This window comes from Diceros bicornis, chromosome 27 (genome assembly GCF_020826845.1).
Source record: "Diceros bicornis minor isolate mBicDic1 chromosome 27, mDicBic1.mat.cur, whole genome shotgun sequence".
Classification (NCBI taxonomy): Eukaryota; Metazoa; Chordata; class Mammalia; order Perissodactyla; family Rhinocerotidae; genus Diceros; species Diceros bicornis.
Genome location: NC_080766.1, coordinates 20,268,299 through 20,281,588, shown reverse-complemented (window position 1 = coordinate 20,281,588; position 13,290 = coordinate 20,268,299).

Below are 13,290 nucleotides of genomic sequence, written 5' to 3'. Positions count from 1 at the left end.
CAACTTACTCCTTCACTCTACCCATCACCATCAAATGTCTGCAATTCCCAGTGAGCATCTGTTTCTTACGTCCATTAATAAGCCTCAAGGACAGACAGTCTGAATTCCAGGCTCTAATTTGTCTTCAGTGGCTTCTCATTTGGGTAACTCTATACAGTGGCTTCAGCCTCACTCACAACAGAGTTCATTCATACGTGTTCCAGAGCAAAAAGTGACGAATATGGTTGTCTTAGTTTGGGATACTCTGACAAAGTACCATAGACTGAGTGGCTTATACACAACAGGAATTTATTTCTCACAGTTCTGGAGGCTGGAAGTCCGAGATCAGGGTACCAGCATAATTGGGTTCCAGTGAGGGCCCTCTTCTGTGTTACACACTGCTGACTTCCAGTTATATCCTCAAATGATGGAAAGAGAATTAAGAGCTCTCTGAGGTCCCTCTTATAAAGGAACCTAGTCCCATTCATGAGGGCTCCACGCTCATGACTTAACCACTTCCCAACGGCCCCACCCCCAATGCCATCACTTTCGGGGTTAGGATTTCAACGTATGAATTTTGGGGGGATACAAACATTCAGTCCATTGCAATGGTCTACAAAGGGGTTTTGTTACAGTGTTTAAGTTATTAAAACTTTATATTAATATATTTTAAATGTTATTGGAATCCAATACTAACTAATTCATTCATTGTATTACACTTTATTTAATGATGGTTAATGATTCTCCTGAGCACTATCAACAATATTGTCAGGACATAAAATAAATATTCAAAAGTGTAAAATAAAAATGTTACTATATAACCAATTCACAGTAGGTTTCTTTTTTCTGAATAATGATTAGTTGTCACTTCCAGGAAGAGAGCATTGAATCCAAGGCATTTCCTCCCAATTCTTCAGAGGTGACACCTTGGCATCTGTGTGGGCATGTAACTGGCTCAAAATGCAAGGACGAGCAGTCGAACAAATTCCCCCGAGATTTACTCGTTGTTTTCAAAACATGTCTGTGCTGTAGAATACACGACCCACCTCATTCAAGAGTCAGGTCTACTCTTCCTCTTCATCCCAGGAGAAGTCTGAGTCTTCACAAGGCTCTCCAAGGGAGCTTTATTGTTCATAATGCTGTTAGAAATTTAATGAAGTATTATATATCCTACAAAAACAGGCTTTTCTATCATTTAATGTTTAAATTTAGGAGCTATTGAGTCCGTTACATGCTCTGACCATTCAGGTAATGAGTTAAAAATATTTATGGAACTCAATTACTGGGAACACATCTTATCAGATCTGAAGAATCACATGAATTTATGTGAATGTCTAACTGAATATCAACTTAGTAAATTAAAATTTCCTTTTAGTGCTTCCATATTAATTTAAAGCAATGCCATCAGGTACTATTGTTATAAATCTAGCATGAACCAATATTTTTTATTCTAATCTTGGCTTAATTACTAAGCTTGGTTTTAATGCACATAAGTACATCCAAACAAAATTGAGATAATTAAACCGAAAAAGGCATAAGCTAAAGTCATCCTAACTTCAAGTGTCTAGCCTGAACTATGTAGGTATGTAACTGATGAACTCCTCATCGAGTATTTTGATATGGAAAAATTACTTGGCATGCAGAAATGTAAATCTAAATTTTCAGTTAATATTATCTTGGGCAGGTTTCTTCACTTTTTTGGTTTTCACTTTTAACAAATAAAAAGAATGAGTTGGAAAAATTCTCTGCTTCCAGACTGGATAACATCCTTCCCCAGAAATGTTCAGTTATTTCACAAATTTCTCAAATCTTAATTTTTATGTGCACTAAGAATTATCCCCAGCCAGAATGAGTCATATGTTATCTGCATACATATACTAATTTTCCAAATATGTATAGACGCAAGTTTAATCTTAAAATGTCACTAAATTCATAAAACTTTTTTCCACATATTTTTGATCAATAGTTACTGAAAGAACAGTTGTTATTATGTGGGGTCCTAGAAAAATATGTATGTTAAAAATAGGGCTTCATACCCAAAGAAGTTTGGAATGTCTAAGCTAGATTATTTCTAAAGTTGTTTTCAGCTCTACAATTCTATTTTTCTAAAGTTAAGAAAGTCTAACTAACTCTTTTCTTCCTTCTTTCCTTCCTTTCTTCCTCTATTGCTCCCTTCCTCTCTTTTTTCCTTTCTCTCTTTCTTTCTTTCTTTCTTTCTTTCTTTCTTTCTATAAAAAAGACTATGTTGATTTATAATGAACGTCACATTTATCACTCTATTATTTGATTTACAAATTAATCAGAAAATAGGAGACCTGCAAAAATTTCTATTCCTTTAAGTAACAGATTGACATATTGCAGATGCCACATAAATGGAAAATCCAAACAAAGCAAAATAAAACTGAGTGCCAAGTTGAGTGAAAGAAAATGCAACTAAGAGACCATAAAACTATACATGAACGAAGATTTTTTTCTATAAAAGTGCTCCATTTTCCTAAAAAGAAAAACGTGTCAAGAAAATAAATAGCTAAAGACCTAGAGAACATAAAACTTGCCTCTACTGTATTCACAAATATTCAGTGTTTCTCCAAATGTATCAAGTGACTAGAAAACAATGGTGCCAAAACAGCCATAATAGCAATAAAATGGGTTATGTGGAATGACATATAAAGTTAGAGGGAATTTGGAGAAAAAAGAAAGTATTAGGACAAAAGTCAATTTAAATATCTTTCTGGAGGTACATCTGTCACTTCACTATTTGCTCAGACACTGTTTCTAAGGGTAAATAGCTCATGTGCCAAATATATATGTATCCTACAGCACAGCAAAATACAAATTTTGGGAATAGTAAGGAACACACCATCACGTAACTTGTAGATATCAGTATCCATAAAAGTCTCTTTATTCTCTAGACTATGCTTTTTTATATGTAAAAGTTATCATTTATCTGCAATAAAGTCTAAATATTCTGCATTCCAAAGAAACTCCCTTAAAAAAACCTGAATGGAAAGGGGAAAAAATAATAAAAGTAAGTACATTTCTATAGTAAAATCCCTTATACCAGAAAAAATAAATTGACCATGTTACATAAGGAATTGATGCTCTATTTCTCTCCAAAGAATGGACACAAAGCTTTATACGGCAGCCATAATTTTCAAGAGCTTTCAAGAACGTCAGAGAGGCAAGAAATCATCATGAATATATTAGTCAAGTACCTCCTGTCTTCTCCAACAGGTAGGAGTCATTTAATCTAAAACTAAAAAGTCAAGAATAACGGTTTAGATTTTTAAGTATTTATGAAGTAAAATAATACAACAGTTACAAAAAGATACAAAGTTCTTAATACAGGGCTGGAATAATCATTGTGGATTCAAGTTCATCTCCACTGGGGTTCATTATCATGTAACTGATGACTTTTGAAAAAGTACTTACTGGGAATAAAATAGAGGACAGAGGTAGGCTTCAATATCTTAACCCCCTTATAAGCCCCTGCACCCATCTACATCAACCCCTCCCTAAACACATTACTCCATATGGTTTATTCTAACATGTTATTGGTCACTGGGACCCTGGGATCTTCTCCCAATCTCGACATTGTTTTCCCTAACCCAAGTGAATAGTTCAAGGTACTAAGAAGCTCTTTATGATGATCACAAAGGAAGTGAAGACACTGTCCTTCTGTCTCTGCCTAGATCTGCAGAAAGACCTTCCCTGATCACATAATCCAAGTCCACCCCTGCTTATCCCTCTCTCAGTTTATTTCTATGACTGTAGCTGTCATTCATTCAACAAACATTTAGTGAGCACATATTACACTTATTTTGTTAAAATTGAGGGTGTACTTGTACTTGTTTACTGTTTGTCTCTTCTCACTAAATTATAAATTCTAAACTGGTTTATTCTCCACCAGTAGGTGCCAGACAAATATTTATCAAGTAAATAAAAGAAGGAATGAATCTCTGAATTAAGTTTTTTTACCTTCACTTGAAGCCAGGTTTTGGAACTTCTCCCTTTTCCTTTTCTGCTCACATGAATAAGTGTGGTGAGGGTGGGAGGGACCACTGCTAACTGCATTCAGCCCATGAGGGAAAGACTTCTGTCCTCCATACTTACTTATTCCCGTGACAGAGATGAAAGAAGGCTGCTGTAATTGCAAAGAACCCTCCAAACCTTCCTTTCCTTTACTGATGCAGAGGAATGTCAGGCCTGCACAGTGGGAGGTTTTCAAGTGTAATTCACGTCCCTTGCATTCATGAATTGTTTAAACATCCCCTTCTTATTATGCAGAAACCGTGAGTCACTCTTACTTTAGCTGTAGGTATTTTATGTGAGAGAGAGTGAACATGAATCCAAAATTCAGATGTGCATTCCTAAATGATGATGTGAGAGATTCTAAATTTTGTTTTTCTACCTCCAAACAGCTATATACTCCCCTCAGAACATCTTCCGTGAATACGGTGACCGCACATCCCTATTTGCTTAGATAGTGCCCGTACACACCTTGATATTTGCTGTGTGGTTGACTACCACCTACTACGTGAAGCTTATTTTTTAATTGCCATCAAAAATTATTTTTCTGTTTTGACTTTTTTTTTTTAATATTACACTATATTTCTTCCCCGGTAGTTAGTTGGGTACATTATGTCTCTTTATGTAAACACATGGGTTTCCTTTAGGGCAGATACCACATTATAAAACATCCTGTACCCCAGTGCCTAACACTGGGAATTCAGTATATGTTGACTTCATGAAAAAGTCTTTAAAAACCAACAAAAACAATTACAGAATAAAATTCTAGGTATCTGAATGTTAATATAACCACACTTTCATTGAGGGTATCTTATATATATAAATAGAAAATATGCCATTTGTTGTTCAAATGGTTATCTGAAATTTATGTCAAAATTTATGAGGATTTTAAATATTTTTATAATTTTTTATCAAATTGCTCCAAACTTTTAGAATTATGAAACAACCTGCTTTTTTGGTGAGTTCCAAAATTGCAATTTTTGGTGTGGTATGATGTTGAGGTGAAACCTAAACGCAATAGAAAACACCTAAATCAAGTGGCCATAATGACCATACTTCCTTCCAAAGAAAGCTTAGAGATATTTTATGGAATCCTTTGGATTCATAACCACACTTTTAAAATCAGAATTTCAATCAATAAATAGCTGTAATATCCTGAGCTAAGGGTCAAAATACTCAGAATCCACCAAAAGCAATCAAAGCTCAAATGGATGAAAAAGGCTTTTGAGATTCAGAAAAAAATGGAGGAGAGTTGACGCATTTTATTTAATCACCAACAGATGATGCAAATATAACTGGACGTTCTAAGTCTACATGATTTTAAGAGAAAAAACTATTCATTTTTGAACGCGATGAGAATTTCAAATTCCTCCCTGGATTTGGAAAAATTAAAAAGGAATACCATCTAGCTAAATATGAACTATTTGTCTTTTCTGTCTCACCTTGAATGTACTAGTTTCCAATTGCTGTTCTAGGTTGTCATGGCAACAAAATGCTATTTTCAATAAGTTTTGATGGAAAACCTGTTTAGAACACCTAATTTATTATAAGCGGAATACATTCAGCTGGTTGCATGTGTGACAGATTTTTCTAGTTCTTTAAAAAAATTATTTGATCATATTATTCCTGATGACTACTAATTCTTAACCCTTTTATAACATAAAATAACTCTTAAAGTTTATAGACAATAAAATAACAAGAATAACTTCAGTGCAGACATGCCTATAGTCAATACAAAGAGTTAACTGGATTTAGGTTTTAGCTTCCTCCAACCCCAGTACATCCAATTATCCTCTACATCACCAACACGTCGTTTTGTCTGCAATATAGATTTCTCATATAATCATTATTTTAATTTCTTAATTTGCTTCCACTGTTAATATAAATATACTTTCAAAAAATTTAATACAAAAATGAGAAGGAAAATTTATGCATAATGCCACCACCAAAAGCTCCTATTAAAAAAAATACACAGGTTTTTACATATTCTTCTGCTCAAAGCTTTCAATTACACTCTGGCTGATAGAATAATTCAAAGCCCTCCAAAATTTGACCCTGTTTATCTTTCTAGATTCATTTCCACTTCCTGCTTTCATAAATCAGCCAGCACAACCAACAAGGTGACTGACAGTCTTCATGTTTTCTCATCTCCTGCACATTTCTACAATTTTCCTCTCTTTTTCATACCTGTCTCTTTCACTATACTTATCATAAACACTGGCTCTTCTTTCCTCAAAAAAAGCCATCTCAGACCACTCTCCCTACTTAAATGAATAAAACTTACTCATTTAGTCCTTGAATAAAATCTACCTTGGAGAACGTTTCATACTATCAATTTTCACAAATTACTTAGCTGCTTACACGCATATATTCTACTTGCTCAACTGGACCATAAGTTCCTCCAGCAACAGAACCACGTCTGGTATGTCTTTTTTCGACCCAACACCAATGTTGTCTATTTGATTTAATAAAAGAGCCTTCAGAGTGGAAGTCATGTTCCAGACCCTTCCTGCCTTCCAGTGACAGACATTGATAACTCGCTTTGCACCCATACACCGTCAGACGTATTGGAACACTTGAGGGGATGAAAGATGAAGGGATGTGTTGTTCCCTGCCTCTTCTTTTAGTTGTATTACCTTCTCTTATCCCAGATATCGCATAAATGTTACAAACAACCACTTACGTCATGAGTTACCCACCAGTGGAGACCTTAGCATACACTCAAAATGTACTTAAGGAAAGCTGTGAGGAGGAGTTGAAAAGCCGGGAAGTAACACCAGAAATAGGTGTTTCTTCCCTGTTTAGCCATCAGCCATGCTGTCTTGAGGCCTCATGACCAAACAAGGAAAAGAAAATATTCTACCCTCTTGATTCCTTTTCCTACACACCTAAGGAAGTCACCTGAGATCCTTCTAGGAATGTGATTACCCGAACAAGCAACCCTCAATGGAGAATAGTCTACATTAATCTGGCAAATACCCACTTTCCACTCTCAGGCCACTTCTGACAACAATCACAAGGTGAAAGTAGGGCATTTGAAGGAGGACACGTTGATTTTCACACAAAGTAGTTATTTATTGTCTTCAAAGTTTAAAATAAATAAGGTGTGATTTGCACTTATGTTAATGTTGCGCAATTAACCAAGAGCCTTGGGCATGGTAAATTTCTTTTGTTATTCCAGAATTTAAAAAATTAACTTCTATTGATTCATTGTGTGAATAATATAATTTGGACTATCATTCTTCAGTATATCACCAAAGAATTAAAATAGCGTGCATTCTGCATTATGTTTTTTGAAAGTTGTGGTTGGAATATAGACAGTATTTTATTGACTTAAACTTTTAAACTTTGGTAGATTTATTGTTTTAAGTCACAGTGTGAAGTAATAAATAATACAATTTTGAATATGAAATCTTTTCATTGGCACTTTAGAGAAGCAGAAAGGAATTCATAAAGTCTTACCGGAAGCAGCCTAACCATTATGAACTAAGGCCAAATTATCTTAGTAAAAAAGAAAGAAAAGAAAATCCAAAATATTTGGTTTGGTGTTTTAGTAAAATATTAGCTGGGCTGTTAAAGCTAAACTCAGGTCTTCACATTGGACAATGTTATCGGAGATTCTGAGATTAATTTGGTCCTGTGTTTCTTAGGAGAATAATAATAATAACCAGTTAATAGTAAGTACATGCCAGAAACTGTTCTGAAAAGTTTACATATGTGAACTCATTTCTTCCTCACAAAAGTCTTAAGACACTCTTGTCATCCCCATTTTTAAAGATAAGGAAACTGAGGCACAAGGATGCTAAGTAACGTGCCCAAGGTCACACAAGGCTAAAGGATGACAGCTGGGATTTGAACTCAGACAGTCAGCTCTAGAATCTGTGCTCTTGACACACATCAAACCACCTCTCAAGAATACGCCCTCTTGTGCAACAGAAGCAGAAAGTCTGAAGCCTCCACTAACCACTGTTTCCCAGCACAGATTTTTTTCCCACCCTCCATACCTAATCCTTAACCCATCACACACCCATTCACCAACTCTAACCAAAACTAAGCCAATGCTTCCCAAAGGTGGCCGAGATGATTTTAGGTGAAATACAGACTTTTAAAATTTTAATGGTTATATATTTACTTTTATGTGTATTAAGAAATCAACAAAATTAGAACATAAAAAACATGATCTTACAGATATTACTGCTTGCACCAGACTGTATAAAATGGTGAATAATTTAGGTCATTTAAAAGAAAAAAATATTAAGTAAATAATAGGACTGGTGGTAAACAAATAGGGCAGAACTTTTGAAGACGGCATGTGACTGATGGAAGTTTGCTAAACGTTGACCTCAGCCGTGCTTTTCTCAGAGCTAAATTTCCAGATACACCAGCTCTCGAGTGTCTCAGCAAAAGTGGGCCAGAATTATGCTGTGTCATAGTGTGGCTAGACTTCCACACCATTTTCTTGTGTAAAACTATAAGCTTTTTCCTGTCACAACAATGCAGGGTCACCAAGGCAGTCGTACCCATTACTCAGCTGTGGCCTTTCCAACCAGAAGCCCATGTAGAGCCCAGTGGGGCTCATGTCTCTCCCATCCTCAGAACCTAGTTAAGTCCCTTTAGTAAAGGCCCAAGAAGCAAACAGGGTAAATGTGAGTGCAGATGGAAAAGAACAGGGAATTGTGATACTTCAGGAACCAAAAAGAGAAGGCACCTGCTCCCTGCTAAGCAGTGCCTTAAGCTCTGTACTGGCTTTAGCTTGTTTACTCTTCTGAATAACTGAGATGAAGGCATCATTGTCCCTGTTTTATAGGTGGGGAAACCACAGCGAGCAGGGCGTGCACCCAGGCTTCTTTCATTCTGAAGCTGGAGGACTTCTACCATACATTCCAGTAGAGATTGAAGAAAAGAAGCAATATATAAAGGACAAAATGAAGCTAAAAGAGACTTTGAGAAGTTATATTTCAAAATCTCTTTTTAAGAGATTAAAAATAATAACATAAGACAGAGCCAAATGGTCATGCACCCAGAGCTACAACGTGGGTATTCAAATGGCTGGTTCAATGCCCTCTCTAGCACCCTTTTCGGAAAGCCTTGGGCATTCACTGGAAGGTAGAGCTGGAGAAGGTGCTTAAATTAAGTCAAATGGAGGGAAGCACTGCTGTGCCAAGTCGTAGATTTAGCACACGCCCAATGGCTGGCTGCCATGGAAACAATTTCTGCTGAATTGGTTATAAAACAAATAGGCTACTGCAGGGAAGTCTCCAAGCAGTGTCATTTCATGATGTTGGAACCAAAAATATTGAGCACTTTAGTGGTCTGACAGGGAGGGGAGCTGACAGTTACTTTGTCAAAATCCTTGTTAGAAGTACTGTTACTTTATTGTAACAGTGATTTGTACTTTTTTAAATTTAAAAACTGAGTAAAGTTGTCTCTTCAAAGACAACCTACAACAGACATATTGTCCCGCATGAAATATCACCAACTGAAGGGCCATTTTTGTCTTCACATCCGCATGGTGTCTTGCCCATGGTTGGGGCTGTATAAACGTTTGTTGAATTGAATCAAACTCATTATAAAGGTTGAAACACCTGTGCAGGAATAAATGAAGATCCTCTAAGTGTAAGTGAAAGAAAAATTATAAAATAAAAAAGCATTTGTATTTCTAGCAGCTTCTTTTATAGCCATCTTTTGAAAAAGTCATTATCATAAAAATAATTTTGGTCAATGGCAAAAATTATGCCAAAATTGTTATAACTCTGCTTACTCAATGACTCAGAGTCATATAATTTACATTCTTGATTGGTATTTTAATGCATAATGCTGCTATTAAGAGGCATTTTAACCCACCTTTTAAGTCCAGACAACCCTCCTTAACTAAGCTTTTTATTTATAAAATGATTCTAGACAGAAACTTTCTGTTATGTTAATTTCTTTGCATTTATGAGTATTTCCCCTACTTTGTCTTTTAATATTTTATAATAAATTATAAAGCCATATTATATGGCATCAATGAGCTCTATGGTTACTGAAATCCAACTAATCAAAAGCCTAAATACTTGAAATTCTGTTTAGTTTTTATTTCCCTTTTCCTTTTCTAGTAATCACAGACATGTAAAGCTATTTAATTTAAAAGGTCGCAATTTCACAACAAGGAAATAATAATGTTAATTTTGTAATTCTACAATGCATGATTGCCTCATTGAAAATAACCTTTTCAATGTAATAAAAGAATAACTATCTGTGGCCTACAGTTTGAGTGATTTATATTGTATGGTTCTACTTCTTCCTAACTCTTTTCTCTACAAGGAATTTTCTAGCAAGACAAATTTTGTGTGGAACTAGAACTGTGAGGACCCTGAATGGCACTGAGAAAGGTATCCAAGGAAACAAAGGAGGACATTTTGAAGGTAATAGTTTCTTTCTAGGGTAAATTCAGAAACTCCTCCCCCCACCCCTCAAGTCCACAACTGCATTTTATCTAGCTACAACCCACTTAAACCATTTGAGTGAGATTGTGCTACTTTCACAAATATTTACTCTCCCCTCACACCTTCTATGAGAGGAGTAAAATTTCCCACTACATTGATTTTGATTTTGGCCACATGACTTACTTTGGCCAACAGAATGTGAGAGGATGTGACATAAGCCACATCCAAGCAAAAACTTAAAATGCTCATGGATGCCTTATCTTGTTTTCTTGACCTCTTGATCTCTCCACAAAGAAAGATCTCTCCCAGGCGGCAACTGCTCCTATAGCCTGGGTCTCAGGATAACAGACATATTACATCAACCCAATCCTCAGCAACAGTCTAGAGCAGTGCCCCCACAGCCAATCCAGAGGACCATTTGTGGGAATTAATTGTGTTTTGTTGTAAGTTACTGGAATGCTTCCATCCATAGTAACCTACCATTTGTACAATGAAAGCAAACTAATACAGAAATTGATACCAGGAGTAGGTAGTTGTCTGCAGGTAAAGGTAAAATTGATGACATTGGCTTTGGGGCTAGATGTGGGTGGCCAGGAAACTACACACTTATGAAGAATGTCTTGTCCTATTCCACCATTGAATGTTGGTTGCGGGGAAAAGGCAGATATGATTATCACAAGATTTTGAACTTCAAGTTTGATGCCATAAAGGCATAAAACTTTGAGAGGAAGAAGGAGTCTTCACTGGCATGGGGTGAATATATTTTCTGAGTGGAAGAAAGGAAAGTTGATAGTTGCTATCCAGAGACCAAATTATGGGTAAATTGTACAATTATGCCACAAATATCCATTTTTCCCATCCCAACACTGGAGAAGTATACATTTCCACCCTATTGATGTTTGGCCTGATTATATGGTTTGCCTTGACCAAAGAAATATGATGGAATATGACATACAGTCTATTCAGACAGAGGCTTTAAATGTGCTTATGTGTGTTGGTCTGGCTTCCTATCTATTCCTCTCTGCCATGAGAAGAATATGCCTTAGTTAGCTAATGCTCATTCAGCCTGAATCTCAGAATGACAGGTATAGCGAACACACCTAAAGGCACCCAGAGCCTGGAGAAGAGATGCCTCAGCCATCTTGCAGACCTGTGAGTAAGGAATAAATGCTTTCTTATGTCAGCCATTGAAGTACTGGGGTTGTTTGTTATGTCACATTATCACAGAAAAAGCTCTGTAATTTACAATCCCAAAATAATGTGTGTTAAATCAACAATTTATACTCATGAGAAAGCAAAAGTGATATTTCACCTGATCTTGCCTTCTCCCTACTTTCTCCCATTTCCATATATTTTATGTGTGTAATTTATATAGTTTTATTTGTGGTTCTTCTCCATCATGTTATAAAGACATATTTTTGTTGGTGTCTGTTGTTTCAACCACTTCCCCAGGACATCCGAGGGGCTTCAGGAGATGCATAGATAAATTGCGAGCTCATGAGGTCAACCTTGCTATTTCCCCAAATATACTTTATAAACATTTTTTTTTTTTTTTTTTTTTTTTTGTGAGGAGATCAGCCCTGTGCTAACATCCGCCAATCCTCCTGTTTTTTTGCTGAGGAAGACGGCCCTGGGCTAACATCTGTGCCCATCTTCCTCCACTTTATATGGGACGCCGCCACAGCATGGCTTGCCAAGCAGTGCGTCGGTGTGCGCCCGGGATCCGAACCAGCGAACCCCGGGCCGCCGCAGCGGAGTGCGCGCACCCAACCGCTTGCGCCACCGGGCCGGCCCCCTACTTTATAAACATTTAATCTGAGAAGATTTGTCTTTTTCCGGTAAATTAGGAAGGTATTACTAAAAACTGTGCATTAGCCACTACTTTTATATGGTGAGCTAAAAGATAAAACAACAAAACCTTGGTGATTGCATCTAGTAGGGGCCTATTATTTAATTACTCCATAAATGTTTTATCTCATTATATAAATGTTTTTAGTTCAAATGAAGCATCTTCTGTTTTGCAATAATCCTAAATCTCATTGATCAAAGCTAAAGAGAAAAAAATCTGACAAATCAAGCAACTTAAATGAAAGAAGGAATTCAGGGTAAATATTAGGGTTTTAGGATTTAAGAGTCCTCTTCTAGCTGCTCACAGAATTAACAAGAGGATTAGGTTGGCTTGTGAGCACCTTTTCATGTCAGAGTAGACACTAGGGAACTGAAAACACAGCTGGGATTCTTGGATTATTGTGTGTGACAACCCCTCGAGGAGCTGCCAGCCAGATGCCCACAATAAAGCCAGCATTCCTTGTGTAGCACAGACATGAAACTAACGATGCATCCCTTGATGCAGCCATTGAGATAAAACCATCTGTTGGCTTATTCATCCACCATTTTGTCACTAGAGATGTACATTAAGGAAAAAACATGGCATGGAAAGCAATTTGCATGGGGAGGTTTTTGGTATGTAGACGTGCCCTAATGACTGTACACATCCATAAATATGAAACTGTCTATCACAGTGCAGCCTTATGTTGCACCATCCACATATTATGTTTGTGACCCCAGCAGCTTGAAAAATTAAACTATTGGCAGCAGTGAGTCAGTCGTCAAATTATTTATTAATATGAAATGTTGATGTGGGATATGAGAAGCCGTGAGGAAAGTCAATCAGATTAATACTAACAGTTTTTAAAAATCTTGAACAAATGGCACTACCATACAGAAGAGCTATGTTTGTTCCTATCGAATGAAAAGATATAAAACTGAAAAATTAATATGGTCCAACTCTAGCCAACTTATTATTTTGAGTGGTTATATAATAGCAATACTCATAATAGTGACTTCAACACAGAAG